The sequence below is a fragment of the Amphiprion ocellaris genome, chromosome 12 (genome assembly GCF_022539595.1).
Source record: "Amphiprion ocellaris isolate individual 3 ecotype Okinawa chromosome 12, ASM2253959v1, whole genome shotgun sequence".
NCBI classification, from domain to species: domain Eukaryota; kingdom Metazoa; phylum Chordata; class Actinopteri; family Pomacentridae; genus Amphiprion; species Amphiprion ocellaris.
In genome coordinates this window covers 30,883,930-30,903,443 of record NC_072777.1, presented here as the reverse complement: position 1 = coordinate 30,903,443, position 19,514 = coordinate 30,883,930, and the positions used below count along the sequence as shown (strand labels likewise).

At 40.3% G+C, this 19,514-nt stretch overlaps 1 protein-coding gene across 1 annotated transcript in view; it reads right to left on the bottom strand.

The window, feature by feature from the left end:
* pak5 (p21 protein (Cdc42/Rac)-activated kinase 5) overlaps positions 1–9,448 on the bottom strand; it is a 119,558-nt gene extending 110,110 nt beyond the window's left edge. Inside the window, exon 1 of the mRNA XM_055015947.1 lies at positions 9,292–9,448. The gene's annotated coding sequence lies outside the window, so the exon portion shown is untranslated. The remainder of the gene's footprint in view (positions 1–9,291) is intronic.
* Between the last annotated feature and the right edge of the window lie 10,066 nt (positions 9,449–19,514).

The window sequence follows — 19,514 nt, the reverse complement described above, 5'->3', positions numbered from 1 at the left end:
AACAACATGCACACCACATACAACAAAACAAAACCTAGACATCTATCAGTGTGAGATAATAAACAGAATTAGGCCAATTTTTGTGTAAATCTCAACACGGTACTTCAAGAAGTAACAGCAGGAGAAAAGCTGTACATTCATCATACAATGATGGTTAAAATTCACATCTATCCACAGTTCACATGGGCACCTGAACCATAGGAATCGACTACAATCCAAAACACCACTAGATATGACATATTTTCCCTGCATATTAAGTGCTAGCACTATCTTTATGCTGTAATTAAAGAAGAAAGCTGTTTCTTTCCGATATCTTCTCTGTGCAGCATCAACTGGCTTTATCTATTATCAGCACCACATCAAATATGAATCCTGCAGCCATCAAGCTCATATTTAAGACCGCTTACAAGATTCTTGTTTTAGAACAAGTCAGCTGGAAACATTAAATAGTCAGCTACAGACAGTGTTTTAAACCACGGAGATGACTTAGATTAATTAGTAGTCAGTTGTCATTACAGCCAGTAAAAAATTAAAAGCTGCTGGCTGGAAATGAAAAGCTTTTGTCTGCCTTAGTTGGAGAACTTGGGCGATATGATGGTTAAAACAGACTCTGGGTTCGAAGCTGCTCGCTTGGCTGATTCTGAACCGACTGTAGGTGTGAATGTCACAAGTTCAAGTAGTAAATCTGACATTATAATCATTCCTCCTCCAAGGTGGAGCCAAAGCGGAGGTTTACTTTCAGTGCAGATTGTACAAAAACTACCAGCATGAATTTCATGAAACTTGGTGAATTAGTGGAGAACAGCGAAGAGAAGAACCAACACTGGAAGCTCACCAGGTAACAGTAACACAGGAGTAGGATGGGGCACAAAGGTCAGTTCAAATACTCGATGGTCAGACTGAGCCACAGTCTCATAGTTACCTCCCAGATGGTGGAGACGGAGTGGATGTGGGGAGGATGCTCTGATGTAAGCCTCAGTGTGATATCAGACTGCCTCCTCAACCTCTCAGCTTCCTTTGAAGTCTCCCCATGGGGGTGTGTGAGCTGGGCGTTGGTAATGAATCAAGCTGAGCCATAATGAATGTCCTTATTCAAGTCTGCTTTGATGAAATTCCACCTGACTGATCTCAAATCACAGAACAAAACAGCGAGAGCTTGCTGACAACTGTTATGAAAGCTATACTGACTGGAAATATGACGGAGAGTATCGAGCGACTCCGAGGATCCCTTCAGGATACTTTACTCTGCATCTCCTTCTTCTTCTAGCCTTCCGTCCTACTTCCTCTGTGATCACTGAGTAGGATGAAATCAGATGAGTGTGTCGACAGTTGCACCAGCATTTCAAAGTCAAAGTCTTCGCTCCTGCATGGTTGTCATGCCTCCTCAATACATCCCACATACAGCCCTTTAGATGTGTGAGAATATACCCAGAGGAGAGTTCAGCAAATGAGGCATAATTCATTGCTGAAATCTGGTGTTACAACTGTGCAGAAATGTTTATGAGCTCTATGGAGTAATTACCCAGTGTGAGCCTTGTCCACTCACCAGCGCGTTGTGTAAATACATCAAACACAGTGAAACGTCATAAAAGCACACTGAAGAACAGCAACTCTCTTACGAAAGCCAAAGTAATAAATACATTACAAGCCTCAATCTCACAAATGATTGCAAAACTGCTGTCAGTGCGCTGAATTTGGCCATAAAATGCCTTTCTGTTTTTTCTCTACGCTTCAAATGAAATGAGGTGCTACAGCTCCGCCGCCGAGCTTTTCAGAAGTCTGGGGCACATCTGCAAGCCTGCAGTGTTCAAGATAGGTAAAAGAGACTGCCAGGAGTAACAAAAGAAGTAAGTAATTATAGAGATCTCAGACAAAGCGTGCAAAAGACTGCCAACAGCATTTAACTGTGGATGAGCGCAACTGCTGCTCCCACTGATGGTTTGGGTTATGAGTCCAGTTTATGACGGTTCGATGGAAAACTTTTAACTGGACTTGGAACATTGAGGTAAAAGCGCCTTTTAAGCTGCAGGTAAAACCAGGTCTGTGTGAGGATTACACTTTAAAAAAGAAGTGGGCTAAGTCAGAATGAAGTTGAGAATTAAGGATACGACAAGGTGAAGCTTTTGTGTGTTAAAACCTGATTTCAGAATAATTCGATTTCTGTAGCAAAGTAGGTAAAGGTACAGTTTTGGCATCATGGGTGTTTAATGCTGGTCGCCTGGCAACCTCATAGTGATGACAACATTGCAGAAAGTCCCTGCACAGCTAATACACTGTCCTGGATGTACACTGATCAGCCACAACATTAGAACCACAGACTGTCTTTACAATGCAAGGTTCTGCTGGGAAACTTCAGCATTCATATGGATGTCACTTTGACAGGTACTGCCCACCAAAACATTGTTCCACATACATCCCCTCATGGCAATGGCATTCCCAGGTGACAAAAAGTTCTCTCTTCCGGGACAACGTGCCTTGCCACACTGCAAAAACTTCTCAGGAAAGACTCAAGGAACATGAACAAGAGCCCAAAGTGTCTGCAAACTCTCCAGATATTAATCTCATGAGCATCCATGGAGGCCACAACCCACAGCACCCAAAGGATGTGCTGCCAAGACACCCAAAGAAATCCCATATTTGCAGCTGAATCGGTGTATTAAGGCACAGCTAACAGCCAGTTAGCTTAGCACAAAGACTGAAAGTAAGGAGGCACAGTCCAGAACATATCTTACTTTTTTGCACAGATTAGCCAAATGCAATAATAACTTCCAATTTTGTGACATTTAGAGGTGCTTGTTTTGTCACCTTTGGATACAAGTAACAATTCACTGTGTTTGTAGTCTTTGTGCTATGCTAAGTTTAATGGAGAATTAACTATAAACCCATTTAACATACAGATTTACCATCGGTTGGCATCTTCTCTTCAAGCTCTCTGCCAGAAAGAATATAAGTGCACTACTCAAAATCATTACTTTTAAAGCTTTTAAAAGATTTGTGAAGATCTGAGCTTTCAAACTGCTCCATTTTGAGCAAAAGCATCGAAACGTTCTACACTAGTTCTGCTATTAACTGAAGAATTTGGTTAAAAATGAATATGACTGTTTAGTGCAAAACCACAACTTGTCATTTTTATACTTCCACACACACAAGATTTACTGCTTATATGCCACCATACATCACCATGTTGCATAGGAGCTACAGGTTCTCCTACTCTGCCTCTTTATTTCTTAATGCGTCGTCCCCGAAGGGCAGAACTGGCCTTTTGTAACACAGTGGAGATGAAACAAACACAGGTTTTGTCTGGCGTCGACAGAGATGAGGAAAATATTGCTCATTCGTGGTCCTGAAGCACAGTTTTCAAAAAGCGCTTTGGGGGAAGGGTGCAGACGGAGCAATTGGCTTTTCCAAGACTGTCCATTCTAAACAGGTATCACTTTAATAGCGATTAAACCAGAATTAGGCTCTGACTGGTTACTACAGCACTTTACTAGACACAGACCAGGCCTGGAAACACACACAGATTTGGACCTCTGTTGCACGCATGCAGAAACAAAACCCTTTCCTTGCAAACGTACAGGGAAGCTGAGGCATCTTAGCACTACACAAACACACAAAGTCGACACACACTTGCACGGAAATAGCCAGAGTCCCTGAGCCTGGAGGCTGGTTGACAGAGCTGCGAGGGCCAGCGCTGTGTCGGGCAGCAGTAGAGGCAGATGGGGCACTCAGCAGCCTGAGGGCATCGCTGGGTATTCAGGCTTCACTAGACCTCTTCATCAGTGCCCTCTGACGCCTTAACCTCAAGACCAACACACACACACACTTCCAGCACAGTCAGGCCTTTCCAGCTCTGGACAACAGACGAATTGGGAAAGAAGTAGCACGGCCTCACTGAGCACAGACACAAGTTAGACTGAGAAACTGAAGAGGATGTAGGTTATGGTGGACTGTGCTCTTTCTACTGATTTTCATGCAAAGGGACTATCTAGGTTAACTCTTTCTGTGTGTGTGTTTACGGGAGAAGTGTGATCCATGATGAGCATAGAACAGCATCATCTACGCTTTATATTCATATTTGTGACGTGTAAAGTGTCGCATGGTGTTGATACTAGGAAGGGGGATAAAACAATAGACAATTCATCAATAGCAGTAAGAAAATTACATAACAAAAATGCAAAGTCTGGCTGCATGAACAAACCCCGACTCATTAACAGCCCTAATATCAGAGCATCTTTGACCTCCATCATCCTCCCCATGGCATCCGTGCAGGCTTTTCGTGACAAGCAGTCGGGCAGGGATCAGTTGTTTCCCTTTCGAGCCGGGTCTCATGGTCTAGGAACACCCACAGGACTCCCACAAGCTGCTCAAGGCCTGACGGACTTGATGTTGGGGAGCACTGAGGCCAGCCGAAGGTCCCCGTCTGATGATACCCAGTCCAGACCAGCTACAACTGAGCACTACAGTGTTGCAGCTTCCTTGTCACCTTCTGTGCATCTATAGGTTTTATGTGCTTTCTTTATTTAACAGCAAAAAGATGCCTCTTTAGAACCTCTTTCAGGGTTGTTTTTAGTGTAAAAAAAGTACCAAATCTGGGGGAGGTACTCCTGAAAAACTGCTGTGCAAGTCTTGACCCATATTAGATAAACTCGAAGAAAACAACACCTTTTTCAAGCAGCAGTCTGCTACTCTGTAACATCACCACAACCACCATAAAGCTTGTCACATGTGGTAACGTAACAGACCAAACCTCTATTATTCTACCACCTAAGTTGCTCAAATATTTGTCGTTATTTTGTTGCACTCAGAGTTGATGTCACAGTCAAAACTATTGGGTTCTAGACTGCAATGAAGGAGAAAGGCTGAAAAAGCAAGTAAGCTCACACCAAAATAGAGATCACTCCTTTATCCAAAGTAATATTACTTCAACTGGCCGTTGGCAGCATTGGTACAAATCACTGTATGGTGTCATTTGTTGATTTTTTGTACTAAACTTGTAGGTTTAACTAAGACATTCCTCTCTTTAGCTGATGTTTCAATAAAGGCAAAAAAATTCAAAATTGTGATAATTATTAGAAAGGGTTGTATCCATATAACCCACTCCTTTCAAACAACTCTTACTTCAACGGTTTTTCTTGGACAAATCAAATATTTTATGGTGCAAAGTATCTAAGCTGAAAGTTCTACTTATTTTGGATTATGCAGTATGTAGTATGTATTTATGTATGCACATTTACACATAACTGCATACATATGTGTGTATTCTTTACTGTGTGTTGTGTAACCAACAGCAAGCTGCAGCTGAATTTAATTGAATTATTCATTTTTATATTTATTGTATGTTTTTTACTGTTGCATTAATATTAAAAATCTTATATTTGTACCTCAATAAACAAGCTAAAGTGGATTAGTTTGAATTTAAATATTTTTTCCTGATGGTCTTTTTTGAAAGTTGGTCATTAAAGTGATTAATATTGGCTAAAATTAAATACTTTATTGTGATACATTTTTCAGCTGCAGCACCCAGCGTAAGTTATTACTCCATTCTTAATTATGACAAGACATCAACATGTGATCTGCATCTACACACAAACCAACACAATTTCTTCCTATACCTCTTCTGTTCATCACTCCTCTGTCAAAACGCCTCTTTCATACCTTCAACCTCTCCTTCCATCTCCTTTCTTTCCCTCTCAGACACACACATATACAAACACACACCTCATTTTGTTACTGACATACCGAGTCACGCAGAAAACACAAGGGAAGCTCTCTCTTTATTCCTTTTTTTTTAAAATCCCAGGACCAAAACAGCAAAATGCAATAACCTGGGACAAAAGTGCTGACATGTGAAGACGAGTCCGGCGTTCAGACAGGCTGCTCAGCTGCAGCTGAAATGAACAGAAGCGACAGACTGAGAGGAAGCAAGACTCCAAATACAGACACATAGACAGGTATAGACTCTGTCGCTCTCTGACCTCCTGATCTTCTTATTCTACACTTTCTTTTCCCCTCATTTTCAAACCCATTTTAAATCCAATGCTTCATCCCCACCCTAAGCTTATCTCTCCATCCTTACTTATGGTCACCTGCTCTGCTTTTTCCTCCCATATCGTCTTTTGTCTCATCAATTCTTCCTCCTCCTCCTCCGCACTCTCTGTTTTCTCTCCTCTCCATCCGAACCTTGTTTGCATGCTTCCTGACTCATGATTAGATCGACCAGCACGAGTCTGTCAGACACTTTGTTAAAATGACCAATGAGTCTTTAAAGAGGTTCCCACATAAATACGGGGCTGAATCGGACTCTTCAATTACAGATAACACATTACCAGCCGTGCATTTCAAACACTATTTAACCACAAGGAAAGAGGACTAAAGATGCTGGTCAGTGGCACATGGGGTCAGTCTTGAAGGTTGCAGAAACAGCACAGTACAGTGAGGACGTATTTAAGTGTGCACAGCAAAGCAGGAGCGAGATTGTCTTCCTCTGGCTACACTATTCAATGTACGACTCCCTCGAACTCTTATGTAATTGTGAATTTGTGCGAGCAACGAAAGGCTGCCTCCTCATAGACAGCAAGAGCAGTCTAGTGCAGAGCCATGGGGACTAAAATAGTTAGTCATGTGTTCATTATCGCTCTCCTCTTTTAAGTGCTCACCCCGTATCCAGAAACATTAAACAGAAGAGGACCTTCGAGTGGGTCTGTGCAAGTGCATGTGTGACGGTGAAGCAGAAAAAGAGTGAGGCAGAATATGAGGCGAACGAGGTTGTGGGATTGTGATGACTTCAAAGGTTATTATTATTATTACTGCAGGCTGAAGCCATGCTCTGGCATCCCTCAAGCTTTGATCATTATGTAAAGCTGTTGTGCTCGCGCTGAATACATTACAGAGTGGATAACCAGGCGAGCGAGCTCACGCAGACCAACACATTGACTCAGCTGCTAAGTGTCTTCCGATTTTTAAAATAACACACCCCATCGTGTCTAAAAGGACAAACAAACAGCGCCCTTAATCGCACCTTAATGTGTGATCCGGACAAGAGGACGGGAAGATTTGACATTTAAGCCGCCGCTGCAACTGATTTTACATGTGAAGATCAGTGAGCTTCTGTCTATTCTGCTTCTGGAGGAGTTTTGTTAAGCTTAAGAATAAAATGATATCATCAAGGTTATCTTAGGTTTGCAAAAAAAAGAAGCCTATAATAAAAAACTGAGGGGACGTGGATAAAAAGATGTGGATGTTACCATGCAGGGGAGGATATACCGCTGCCAGAGAGATGCATTATGGGAACTGTAGGACCCATGTTTTTGGAGCTTAACACATGAAAGTCAGAATGTCTTAACATCTTGTTCCATCCATTTCTACTAGGGGCTGAATGATAAGCATAAAAATAATCATACTGTGATTGATTACTTGGACAAATATTCAAATTACATTTTTGCAATCTTTCTTTTCCACTGAAAAAATATCTAAAAGTGATGATGTGATTTTTGCTGCAATCTACCAAAAAAGCATGTTCCCTAAGTTCCTAAGTATGATTTCTAGGAATTACAATGTTTCATTTATAATGATAAAACTGCAGCTCTTATGATTTTGGTTTTGCACTTTTTACATTTTTTTCAATGTTGATGATATTGTGATCAAATGTTCAGCCCTAATTTATACAACTAATTTAAAATTACTGCAGTGCCCCTTTCATTCCTGATTGACAAAGGGCTGAATATAATATAGTGTAGCAGTTTAGCACTCACAGATTTCTGCAGAATAGAGATTAATACCATTACAACATATATTATGTGTTTATATTTCACATAAAATTACATTTTATGCTAAGACAGTCTACAATATACTGCAACAGCACTGTATGTTTTTGCTTGTTTTCAGGGCTTTCACTATAGATTACAGTGAGGACAAAATGCCACATGTTTTCCTTTAGTCCGCCCCAACGACTAATCTGCTGCTTTAATTGATTTGGTGGTGAGTAAATGCCAAATGTCAAAAAAACAAGCCCAGATGTGATTATCAATTGTTTACCAAGTAGTCTTGGTTCTCTACTGCACATGATGATGTTCAAAAATGTGAGATATTGAGACAGTATGACATAATGCAGAAGAAAGCAGGACATATGCACACTTTAGTAGCAATAACTAGCTAAAAAAATGACAAAAATGACAATCAAAAAGGCTGCAGATTAGTGCAGATTTTGTTATAATCAACTAACTGCTTTTGACAATGTTGTTTACATGAGAATGGATCGCTGACAGGTGGTCATAGTCGCCCTCCTTTGTATGTAAATCCCTGCCCAAGCAATAAATTCTGCAAACTGCATCCGCTGTATTGTCTATTCATGAGGCTTGAACTCGAACAACAACCAGTGATCTAGGTTCCAGGACGAAAAACACAGGCCTCCTGACGCCGTTAGAGGTCTTGTACAACATGTTATTATTACCCCTATTAATAGAGTGTTGCTGTTAGGGCGATTATGAGCTTAGGAGGGGAACCCCAGCTCAGAGGGCCGAGCCACCACTTTTAATTTTCGTCTACGCATTCTAATCCCACACTGAACTTGAAAACAAGCCATCTGTTCCTGCCCTTACCTGGCCTACATTAGCCTGAGCTCACTCCAACTCTGGCTGGCTGCAGGAGGGGGGGAAAAAACAGAAAAAAATAAAAACACGGGCAGCAGTGCAAATAAATGTCCTGCACTGTCATCATCACTGTCATACAACAGGGCGAATATATTGTAGTGCCATAATAAAAGGGATGTAAGACAACATGAGAGGCTGTAAACTAACCACTGAGAGCCCTTGTGCATGCATTACAGGGAATTTATCTGCCTGCACGGACAGTCACAACAATTCCTCCTTATTTTTTGGGGAATTTAAGGAAACGAGGCGTTAACAGGCCTTCAGATCGTGTTCGCAACATGCAATAGGTGTGATGCCCACCCAGTTCAATACCAAGGACAGCGGTCGGCGCACGGATGAGCCTGACAGCCATGACAACACATGCACTACAAAATGACAGATTTATTTCTGCACGGACGCATCGTAAGCACCGACGCCAACCTGCCCCGAATGACACTGCTGTTTCCGTGTGAGGCGTCCAAACCGGCGGACGGACACAAACCGAACCCTTTAAACGTGCATTTCGCCTTTTCCTGAGCGGGTTTTTTGCTCCCCTGCAAGAAGAAGAAGCAGCACCAGCAGCAGCAGCAGCAGCAGCCACATTTTTAAAACCAAAACCTCCGTCGTCAAAGCGCGTCTTTCGGACAAAACGCCCGGCACGTACCTGCTTCTGCTGGGGGTCGAAGAGCTCACATGTCCCGCTGCTTGGTTTGGTCTGTTATCGTGGATGCTGTCGGAGCGCTGGGCACCGTTATGTGTCTGCCAGCGCCATGTTATTATCACTAAGTGGAGGACTGTGCGGTCCTGTGCGCTACATCCGGGCTGTTGAGGAGAGCGAATGAGCGCAGCTCGTGGCGGCGGAGAGGGCGGAGAGCTGCCTGGATATGTGGAGCAGCCTGAGCACCTGTGCAGCCCGGCGGGGACAGGTTCACTGCTCCCCGACCAGCCCCACACAGTCACAACCCGGGATTTTAATGTCATTTCACTGCCACAAAACTGATACCATTGCTTTAGGGAGCGCATGACAAGCAGCTATAGAGATATATAACTAGCTTACAGTAATGGTTGAAATAGTTAAGTAATGGTTGATTAATCAATAAAAAGTTGAAATAGTGAGCTTAAAGTGATGATAAATGTTTGGAATAGTTATGCTAATGCATAGCTCTGTTGCCTTATTGGATAAATAATTACAATAGTTAGTATGAAATAATGGGTAAAACACGAGAAAGGCAAATATAGTCAATTTAAACTAATGGACATATGGTTAAAATAGTTAGCTTATACTGTTGGATTAGTGGTTAAAATATTTAGTATAAAGTAATGGATAAACGGTTGAAATATTTAGCTTAAAGTAGTGGATAAATGTTTCAAATAGTTTCAGTTCATGGATAAATGATTGAAACAGTTAGCTTAAAGTAATGGATAAACAGTTGAAATAGTTGTCTTAAACTAATAGACAAATGGTTAAAATAGTTAGCTTATACTGTTGGATTAGTGGTTAAAATATTTAGCATAAAGTAATGGAAAAATGGTTAAAACATTTACCTTAAAGTAATGGACAAATGGTTAGAATATTTAGCTTAAAGTAATGGAAAAATGCTTCAAATAGTTTGCTTCAACTAATGGATAAACAGTTGAAATAGTAAGCTTAAAGTAATGATAAGTGGTTGATATAGCTGGCTTTTCTTAATGGATAAATACAAATTTCACATCCCTGCCTTTGACTTGGGGCAAAAGCAGGGGACAGCCTACACATAGAGAAAAACAAACACTCACATTCTCACCTACGGAAAATTTAGAATTATCAGTTAACCTCAACATGTTTTTAGACTGTGGGAGGAAGTCGGAGTACCTGGAGAAAACCCACACATGCACAGAAAACAAACTCCATGCAGAAAGATCCCAGACCCAGACCGGAACGTGAACCCGGGATCTTCTAGCTACAAGGCAACAGTGTCAACCACCAAGCCACTGTGCAGCCCAACTGTAAAAATGAGAGTAATAAATAACCAGCAAGTTGAAACAGCAGTAATGGATGTATGGTGAAACAGCTAAAAGTAATATGTAGTGGTAAATAGCTGAAATAGGCAACATGTAATTGTCACTTGCAACACAGACTTCAGTAAACAGACCAAAACATGGATAGATCAATTGAAAGAACAAATACTTAAACAATCCATTTCTGTTGGGTCAAAAAGTGTTGCTGAAAGGGTGACTTTGGGGTGAGGTCATCCTACAGGACGTCAGATTAAAACAGCTGAACCACAATGACATAGAAAACAACAGTAGAAATAATTAACCTTCTAAAAAAATAGGAGATAGCCTATATAAGGGGAGAAAACTGTGAAAGTGCTGTCCTGTATCAACACAAAAACCCTTGAAAGACCCTAGATTCAACTACATGTCAGTAATTCTGTATCATAATGTCAGTTATTTGTATGCATGTGCACAAGAATGGACTTAACTGCAGGTTGGCTTTAACCCCCTGTTTTTGCAGAGTTTTTCTGCTGTATCATGCTGTCATTTTCAGGAGCTGATGGGGGTACTTTAAGCATGAATATGTGTCTCCAGTGAAGCCAGACCCAGACTGTAGGCCCTGAGCATTGGGGATACTCTCAGTGTGACAAGCGTCTGCCGGCTCCCACAGTGTCGCAGCCCTCATTGATCTCCCATCTCTGTTTCTGACATGTTAGTAGTGCAGGACTCTTCCCCAGTCTACAGCCAGCGAATGTGGAAGGGCATGAGTCAGTTTGTGCCGCCGCGACAGCAAAGGCCTTATGTCTGAGCTGTCCTTTTTAACCGCGGCACAAAAACCTCAATTTTCATGCCAAGGTCTGACTCTTTGCGTTTGCTGCTAAGCACTGCCATCAATGAAATTTCAACCACACACTATATTTTCTGGTAGATACAGGTGAAGACTCACCTTTTTTTGCCCTACAGAATCTATCAGGTTCCTGCTCTCTCTGCACATATGCGTTACATACATCAAACCACTGTGCAAAAGCAGGCGTGCACTTTAAAAATTGGCACTCTTTCTCAATATCAGCGCTTTCCCTGCCCCAGTGATTCGTCCTCTTGTGATGATACTCTGTCTCCCATGCAGCCACCCATAAATCCCTTTGGGAAATGTGAGCCCAGACTCGTCGCAGTGGGAACACCCCTTCAGCTCGGGACTATTCCAGGCGAAGCAACACTTATTATGGGCTTTATGGACAGCCACATCTATCCTTCTCACATAGCCACATGGTGGGTGGGGGAGGGGACGGGGTAGGGATGTTTTTGTATAGTAATGGAGCTTTCAATCATATGAATTATAGATAGAGGCTGTGTTTGGGGTGGAAGGACACATTTACCAAATATAACTAAAAGCACCTGCTTCCCAGTACTGTTTTTACCTCTCAGAGATGAAACACTGACTGAAATATTTTGTCTTAAACACACACAGCAGCTCTGAAGTGTGATAAAACATGATAGAAGGTGACTATAAAAAGTTTACAGTTTCTTCGGAGCTTTGAGAAGCTCCATATGGAAGCAGTAACATATTTGGATGGTAACAACTGTTGAAGTGGAGTAAGCAGCAGGTATGCTTTAACCCTCTGAACCCCAGAACTGGGATTTTTTGGAAGGCATGCTTAAAAAAAGAAAATCACTAAAATTAAGCGGTTTGTCAGAGCTGTAAACTGTGAAAATAGAAATAACTGTCACATTTTTTAATGTATTTTGTGTCATGTACGATTCAGTTAGAAAAAAAATGGCTAAATCTATGGTTAAAATGACAATATTTCAACAAATTTTTACTTGATTTTATAGGTTTTGTTTAGAAATTCACCAAAATTAAAGAAAGAAACACCACAAATAAAACCTCAGCACAACAGAGAAACCAGGAGGGACTCAGCTTCATCAATGACAAAAAACAAATCTGATGAACTGCAGGCAGTGTCTTCACAGAGCGGAGGAGATGACAAGAGTTTAAAGAGAAACTAAAACATTTTTGCTCACAAAAATAAATGCAGCATGGGGCTCAAAAATGGTAAACAGAGGAGCAAGTTGTTGGAAGATACATTCAGCATGGTGAAACATCTTTCTAGAGTTTATGTGCAGAGTAGTGTGAAAAAACAAGCTTGTAGAGGTTGTAAATTTAAGCTTTAAAATATCTTTATTCTTCCACCATTTTCCCTCTGCATTGGCACCTAGAACAATGTTGTACATGTTAATTCCATTTTTTTTATTGTTTTTTTAAAGTAAATATTCAAAGAAATTCAACTTTTTTCTCTCTCTCTCTGTCTCTCTCTCTCTGGATTTATGGCATTAAGTTAGCATGAAAATATAAGTTTGTGAAAGTTTTAAAAATGTAAATGGAAAACTATCTACTGCGCAGCATGTGGACCCACATTTCTGTTTGTTTATGGAATAATTGGTAGTATCTGTGGGCAACTGGAAAAATGTTGCACAAACTGGTTCAATTTTTTTTAAATAAAAAAATCTAACAAAATCAGCTGCCATTGTTTTTCTTTGTTATGTTTTATGACATTTTGACTGTCACACTGCACAAAGGACATTTAAGTTTTCTCTATTTCTAGCAATGGTTGTGCTGTTTCCATTAAGGTGCAGGACACTGCAGTGAAAAATGAGCCCAGAGTGAAAAAAACATGGCAGCAGGAAAAAGTATCCAGTGGTTCAGACTGTTATAGAGCTGTATGGATGTTTAAACCATTAAAGTCTATTATAAAGCTGAACACAAGGACTTTGACACCTTTGACCTTCTATGTCAAGACACTTTATAATATTTCACCTGTTATCACTATCATTGACTATAGTGCTTCATCTGATCAATATGCTGCTTTTGGGTCTTTCATTATTACTAGAGAGAGTAACCAATCCCATGCTCTTTCTAGGGTTTACCTGCCTCATAACTCCAACCCGTTGACAGAATTTGACATCCCCATCTAGTGGTGGATTGTGGGAGCACACAGGTTATCACTGCATCCGACTGTAAGTTGCATTAAAGGCTGCTGAAATCACAAGCTGAAGCATCTCCGACTGAATGATGTAATCCTTTTGTGATCTCATACACGGTGGTCCAGATACGACGAGGATTTCAGCACACATATAAACAGGTGTCCAACAAAAACCTACTACTACTGTCTCCATGGCAACAGTAGCAGCATCATTGTGTTTGAAGCATCTCCCTCGATCTTTTACTCACTCTTTGATTGTTTCTGTCTTATTCTTTGAAGGCACAAATCATCATCTTCAGCTCGTGATAGGAGCTGTCACACAGCGACAGGTTATTAAAAATACTATCTGATGTGCAACCGCTGCTTCGACTTCACTCAGAAACATTACTCAGTGTGGGGATTACCTCGTAAAACTGCCTCTATGTGATCCAATCAGCCAGTTATTGTGCTTGTTAATAGTAAAGAAGTGGTGAAGAGAAGGTAAAAGGAGGCAAGGCGGTCGCAGCTTACGAGTGTTGGAACGCGGCCCGGAGCTTATCAGAGGCTAATGCCACCATCGTCGCTTTGGAAAACCCTGCTCCTGCCAGAACGCTCTCTTCTGCCTAACAGCAGTATGCCTCACGCTTCCCTCCTTTTTCCAACCACTCCGTCATTGGCTGCAAGTACAAAAGGAGATCTCCTGCAAGTGACATCACTACTCCCTCTCCCGTCGAACAGCATATGTCATGACCACATGGTGAACATCCACTCAATTGAGCCGCCACAATCTGCTGTCACCGTTTGCTACACATGCATTAGATTTCTCTTTTTTTATCATATTATTCCTGAGGCACTGTCTATATTTGAAGGTTTGAGGAAACTACTGCTGTCAGTTGAGGCTCCTGACAGGCCAAACAGGAGACTAACCATGAGCCAAATGCTCGGGATTGTTTCTTGGCAAGTAGTCTCCTCTGACAATATGCAGCCAGAGCAAAACAATTCCCTACCATCCTCACAGGAGCCTTCATTATGTGGCTGTCAGAAGCCTGGACAATGTGACAGTGTGAGCTGAATTTGTCTAAAATGATTTGGTCAATGCAGCAGGTTGATTAAAAGAAGTCAGTGGAAAATAGCAAGGATGAGAAGGGATGCCCTGATTTGTGATCTGAAATGGAGAGTAAGAAACATTTCCTTCAGCCGAAAGGCCTGAGTTTAAGCTGCACACTAATAAAGAGGCCTTGAGATGCTGTTTCATTGCCACTCTCAGGGTTGTTGTGGTCGATCTAGTGTCTTGCAAGTACAAATGCAAAATTCTCCAGTGAAATGTGAGTACATGCTAAGAAAATGTTAGCATTTCACCTTCAAAATGCTTTATTAAATGTGAGGTCTGACTTTAAACCTGTAGACCTGTGGCCACTTGATGGCAGCAAAACAAGCTGGAAACTTGCCTCAGAAAGCTGATGTGAAAAACAGTTTTTGATTGACACACCCAGCTAATAAGATGCTCCAATAGTACTTACTTGAACAACTGATGAATGCAGGTCCAATATTCAGTCTTGTTTCTGTTTAGGTCTCCACATTCTCATGGTAGAGATATCACAGACTCTTTAGAGCTTTTTTTTACTCCTCACAAATCACAGTTGCTACTTTCCAAATCATATACTTTTACTTGTTACTTTAAATACATACTGCAGTTTCCCTGCTACAGCTGTGACATACTACTTTGTCATAATTACACCCCTTAAACTCTGACTGTTGCAGCCTGTTGTGTGAAATGAGCGGTGATTAAAAAAAAAGATTTTTTTTTATTTTCACACAAGACACCAAGATGTAACTATGCAGAGGATTGTGGGTCAGAAAGGCCAGAAAAGCATGCTAGCTTGCATACAGCCAAATCTTACTGTAGGGTAGTAGGACATTCAGGTATTTTTTGCATACTGCATTTGACATACTATGTATTGGGACATACTAAATCTTTTTCTGGCATACTACGCGGTATTGTAACATGGATATTGGAATGCATTCAGTGAATCAAAACAGATCATTTGTGGGGCTGTACAACCAAAACAATGCACCAAAGAGACAACCCAGTAGCTGAGTGGCTGTGCTACCTGTCACATGGACCCTTAAAGGAGAGAGTTCCTGATTCTAGAGAACCTGAAGCTTCATAGCGTGTCACTCCACTGCTTCTCTTCCCCGTCTCTCTTCACTGCATCTGTTGAATAAACAAACACCATGAAAAACAATGAGCTTCAAGATAATAAAAAATCCCTGTAGAGCTGCAAAATTGCAAAACTTATCTGTGAGTTTATCACTACAAATGACCCATTTCAAATGATAAATACAGATAGATGTGTTGCATAGCGTGTGATGTCATGCAGTCTTATCTTGTACTGTATAGTGGTAAATACAGACTTATTAAAGGAAAAGACAGCATAAAGTGTTATCTTAGACTGTATAGTATAGTATAAAAGGTGAGGTCTTGGTTCACCACATACTACCAGAAAAGCATAAGTGCTGTTTGGTATTGGGTCTTTTAAAGTCTTTAGAACTCTACAGGTGAAATGAACACCATTCTTCCAAAAGACATTGTGTTTTGATGATGAAGGAGAAGGCTGTCTATCACATCGGTCCAAAATCTCCCATTGGCTTTTAGTTGGGCTGAGATCTACTGACTTCAGGCCACAGCCTATGTTTCATTAAATTTTTTCTCAAACCATCCAGTGATACCTCATGCCCTGTGGATGGGGTGATAGAATGTTTCATCACAGGATAAAGGTGATCATTCAGACCCACTTGGTATTGATTTGCAGTAAATCTTCCCTCTATGGGGACAAGTGGAGTAAAATCCAGACAGCAAAATGTCACTCCCAGGTTAGCAGAAAGACCAGATTCCCTCATTTTTGGGGTCGAGGTTACAAGTTTTTCGTTTTTCCACCGCCGCACAGAGATCCTCTCCTCTCATTCACTGTCCATACGCTTAAATGTCACCATTGCGTGTTGCTAACTCTGCTGTGGTTTGTGTTTTGTCCTGTCTGGATCTACAGGTTCTGATCTGCAGTCACTGACCTCCAAAGTGTTTTCTGTTCTTTGAGGCATTGTCTGTTTTCTATCTTGTTGCCTCTCTCAAATTTTACCCTCACCCCCACTGGTCGAGACAGATGTCTGCACTCCCTGAACCCGGTTCTGCTGGAGGTTTTACCTCCCTGTTCAATTCAATGAAAATGTATTTTTATACCACCAGTTCACAGCATATAGTATGTCATGGCACTGTACATAATAAGGTGAAGACCTTTTGCGTTTTGATGTTGCCAACGCTGCCCGATGAGAACCCGTTAGGGAAATTAGGATTTGTTGGGTTTCTCTGTATCATTCTGTATAGTCTTTAGTGCCTTAAGTTGACATATTGTAAAGTGACACTATACAAACAAAATTTAATCGGCTTATATATCATTTTGACACCTAAATTGCAAAAACATCAATGATATTACATAATTTTTAATTTCATAAAGGGTGCTCATAGTTTATTTTACATTTGTTGAGGCACATTAGTTCTATTTCCTACATACATATTTACTTACCTCTTGCATATTCTTCATTTTGATTCTTGAATTGTACTAATTCTGTTGGTTTTATCAGTCTTCTGCTGCTGGAGTCATCTGACTACCTTCTGGTAAAAAATGGAGCCACCCAAGAACCAGGCTTATATAACAAAGCTGCCAATTGGGCTGTACCAAGGGAAGCCACTTTAAGGGGGGGATGAAGATTGTTTGATTTGAATATTATGTAATTAATTTTTCTTAAATTTGGTATTTATATATTCTTTTTGCATTTGTCTATTGTTGTTATTTTCAACAAGAAATAACAATGCAGTTTTGTGTTACTTGTAGTTAGCGTAGGTGTTGGTGTGTTATGTATCCCTCACTGTGTTCCTATGGTTTGATCAGCCAGTATATTTACCTCCCCTTTTAGTTCTCAGTTTAACAGGTCAGCCCTGAGCTTTAGTTGATCAGTACAGATTGGTTTTGTGACTCGTTAATAAATAAACCTCTGTACTGATTGTTGCAATTTAGTTTTGTCATTTTTGGGTTGTAAAATAGACCCCCTTTTTCAAATCCACCTGAGACTCCTGTTGCTTTCTCATGCTAACTTTTTGCTGTAATACACAACATGTCAATCCTGCATGGCCAAATGACATACTGATTATAAGATAATGCTTGAAACAATTAAAAATCATCAGAAACAGGGTGATCTGATGCCATGTGGTCGGGGTATTACCATATGGATGCTGACACACTCAGTGGTAGGTTTGATTCCCAACCAACCATTTGCTGCATGTCTCTTTCCCAGTTCTCATCAAATAAAGGCAAAAAGCCCAAAAATAAATCTTTTTGGGGGGACAAAAAATCAATTAAAAAATGAAAAAGCAACACCAATTTGTCTTGTAACGGCTTATAGGAGATGATGAGGATTTAATCAGGCCAGATGCTCATTTCAACAGAATCTCGTGCTGAAACACTCACAATGCCAGAGGCTCCAAATTCCCAAATTGTCCACTGTGGCCGGTTTGTTCTGTCCTAATGCGAGCTGCTGAGAGTCACAGCTGGACTCTGGAGGTCGGGCCAAAGGCTGCTTTAGACTCTCATGAAGATTTAATAAGTATGAATGTACGAGTGCGAACGTGTTTTTGTACTGTACATGAAGGTAAAACACAGTATGACACAGAGTTAGTGAGTCTGTGGTTGTTTCTATTGGCAGAAACAAGTGATAAGTGTAAATATAAACAAAATGTAACAGAGGAGAGAGACAGCAGGAGAGATTAGCAACATTTTGTCACTTTAAGAGACCATAGCAGTGGAATTACTAAGATTTCATGGTCATTTTCTTCTTTTTATAAGGCTTTAAAGCTTGCAGTAGTTTTACACAGGCGCTAAAATGCTTTCACCTTTACACCTCTGGTTGTCTGCAGCTAATTACATATAAAAAGATGAAACACCACCCAACCATACTAACTGGATCAGAGGGCTAATGCAGTTTTTGAAACTAGAAAGAGCTAGATCCACACTAATAGGACCTACAGATACACTTTAAAAGGCCTGGCAGCCTTATACCAAATATATCAACTCTAAAACACATATACAGTATTATCTTGAGGATGATTGTGTTTGAAGTAAGTGTTGCTGAATTGTACAGCATATTTGATAGTAATATAATTTTTGCAAGTGGTCATGGTGTAAAATATGTTGTGTCAGCAAAGTTTTTGGGTGTTTTTTTGCTTCCTTTTCTTTCTTTCTTTCTTTCTTTTTCACTTTTTTTATTTGTTTGTTTACTTTTTTATTTCATATCAGCATCACTTGTGCATTTTGGACTAGATGACATTTTTGTGTGGGTCAATATATAATTGTGGAACTTTTGAAGTCCATGGGATATATCTTGCATCCATTTTTATTTTTATTTTATTTTATTTTATTTTATTCATTTATTTGATCAGGGACCATGTAATTATCATAGAACACATAGGACTGATGCATTACATATAGAGTGTGTAGCATAGAGCTAATTTGCAACTCCTGTCCCTGGTTGGGCTTTTAAGTAAAAGTAGTCAAAGGATCAGCAACACAAATAAAAACAGCACAGACAGCATTAAAAGTAAAAAAAAAAAACAAAAAAAAAAACACTTTTTATGTTCATTATGATCATGTCTTCACAAGTTACATCATTATTTATTATGGAAACAATCACTTATTAAGAAAAAATGAGTGGATATCACTAAAATGTCAACTAAATAACTGCCCCAATTTAATAACAACCACCTTCTAATTAAGTAAACAAGAATAAAATGAGTTTATTCAGAAATTGTTTTGATTGTGTTCTGTTTATTAAGTTGAGATAATCATGACTGATATTTCTTTTTTGGCAATATATCAAATTATGTATGGAAAATAACAAA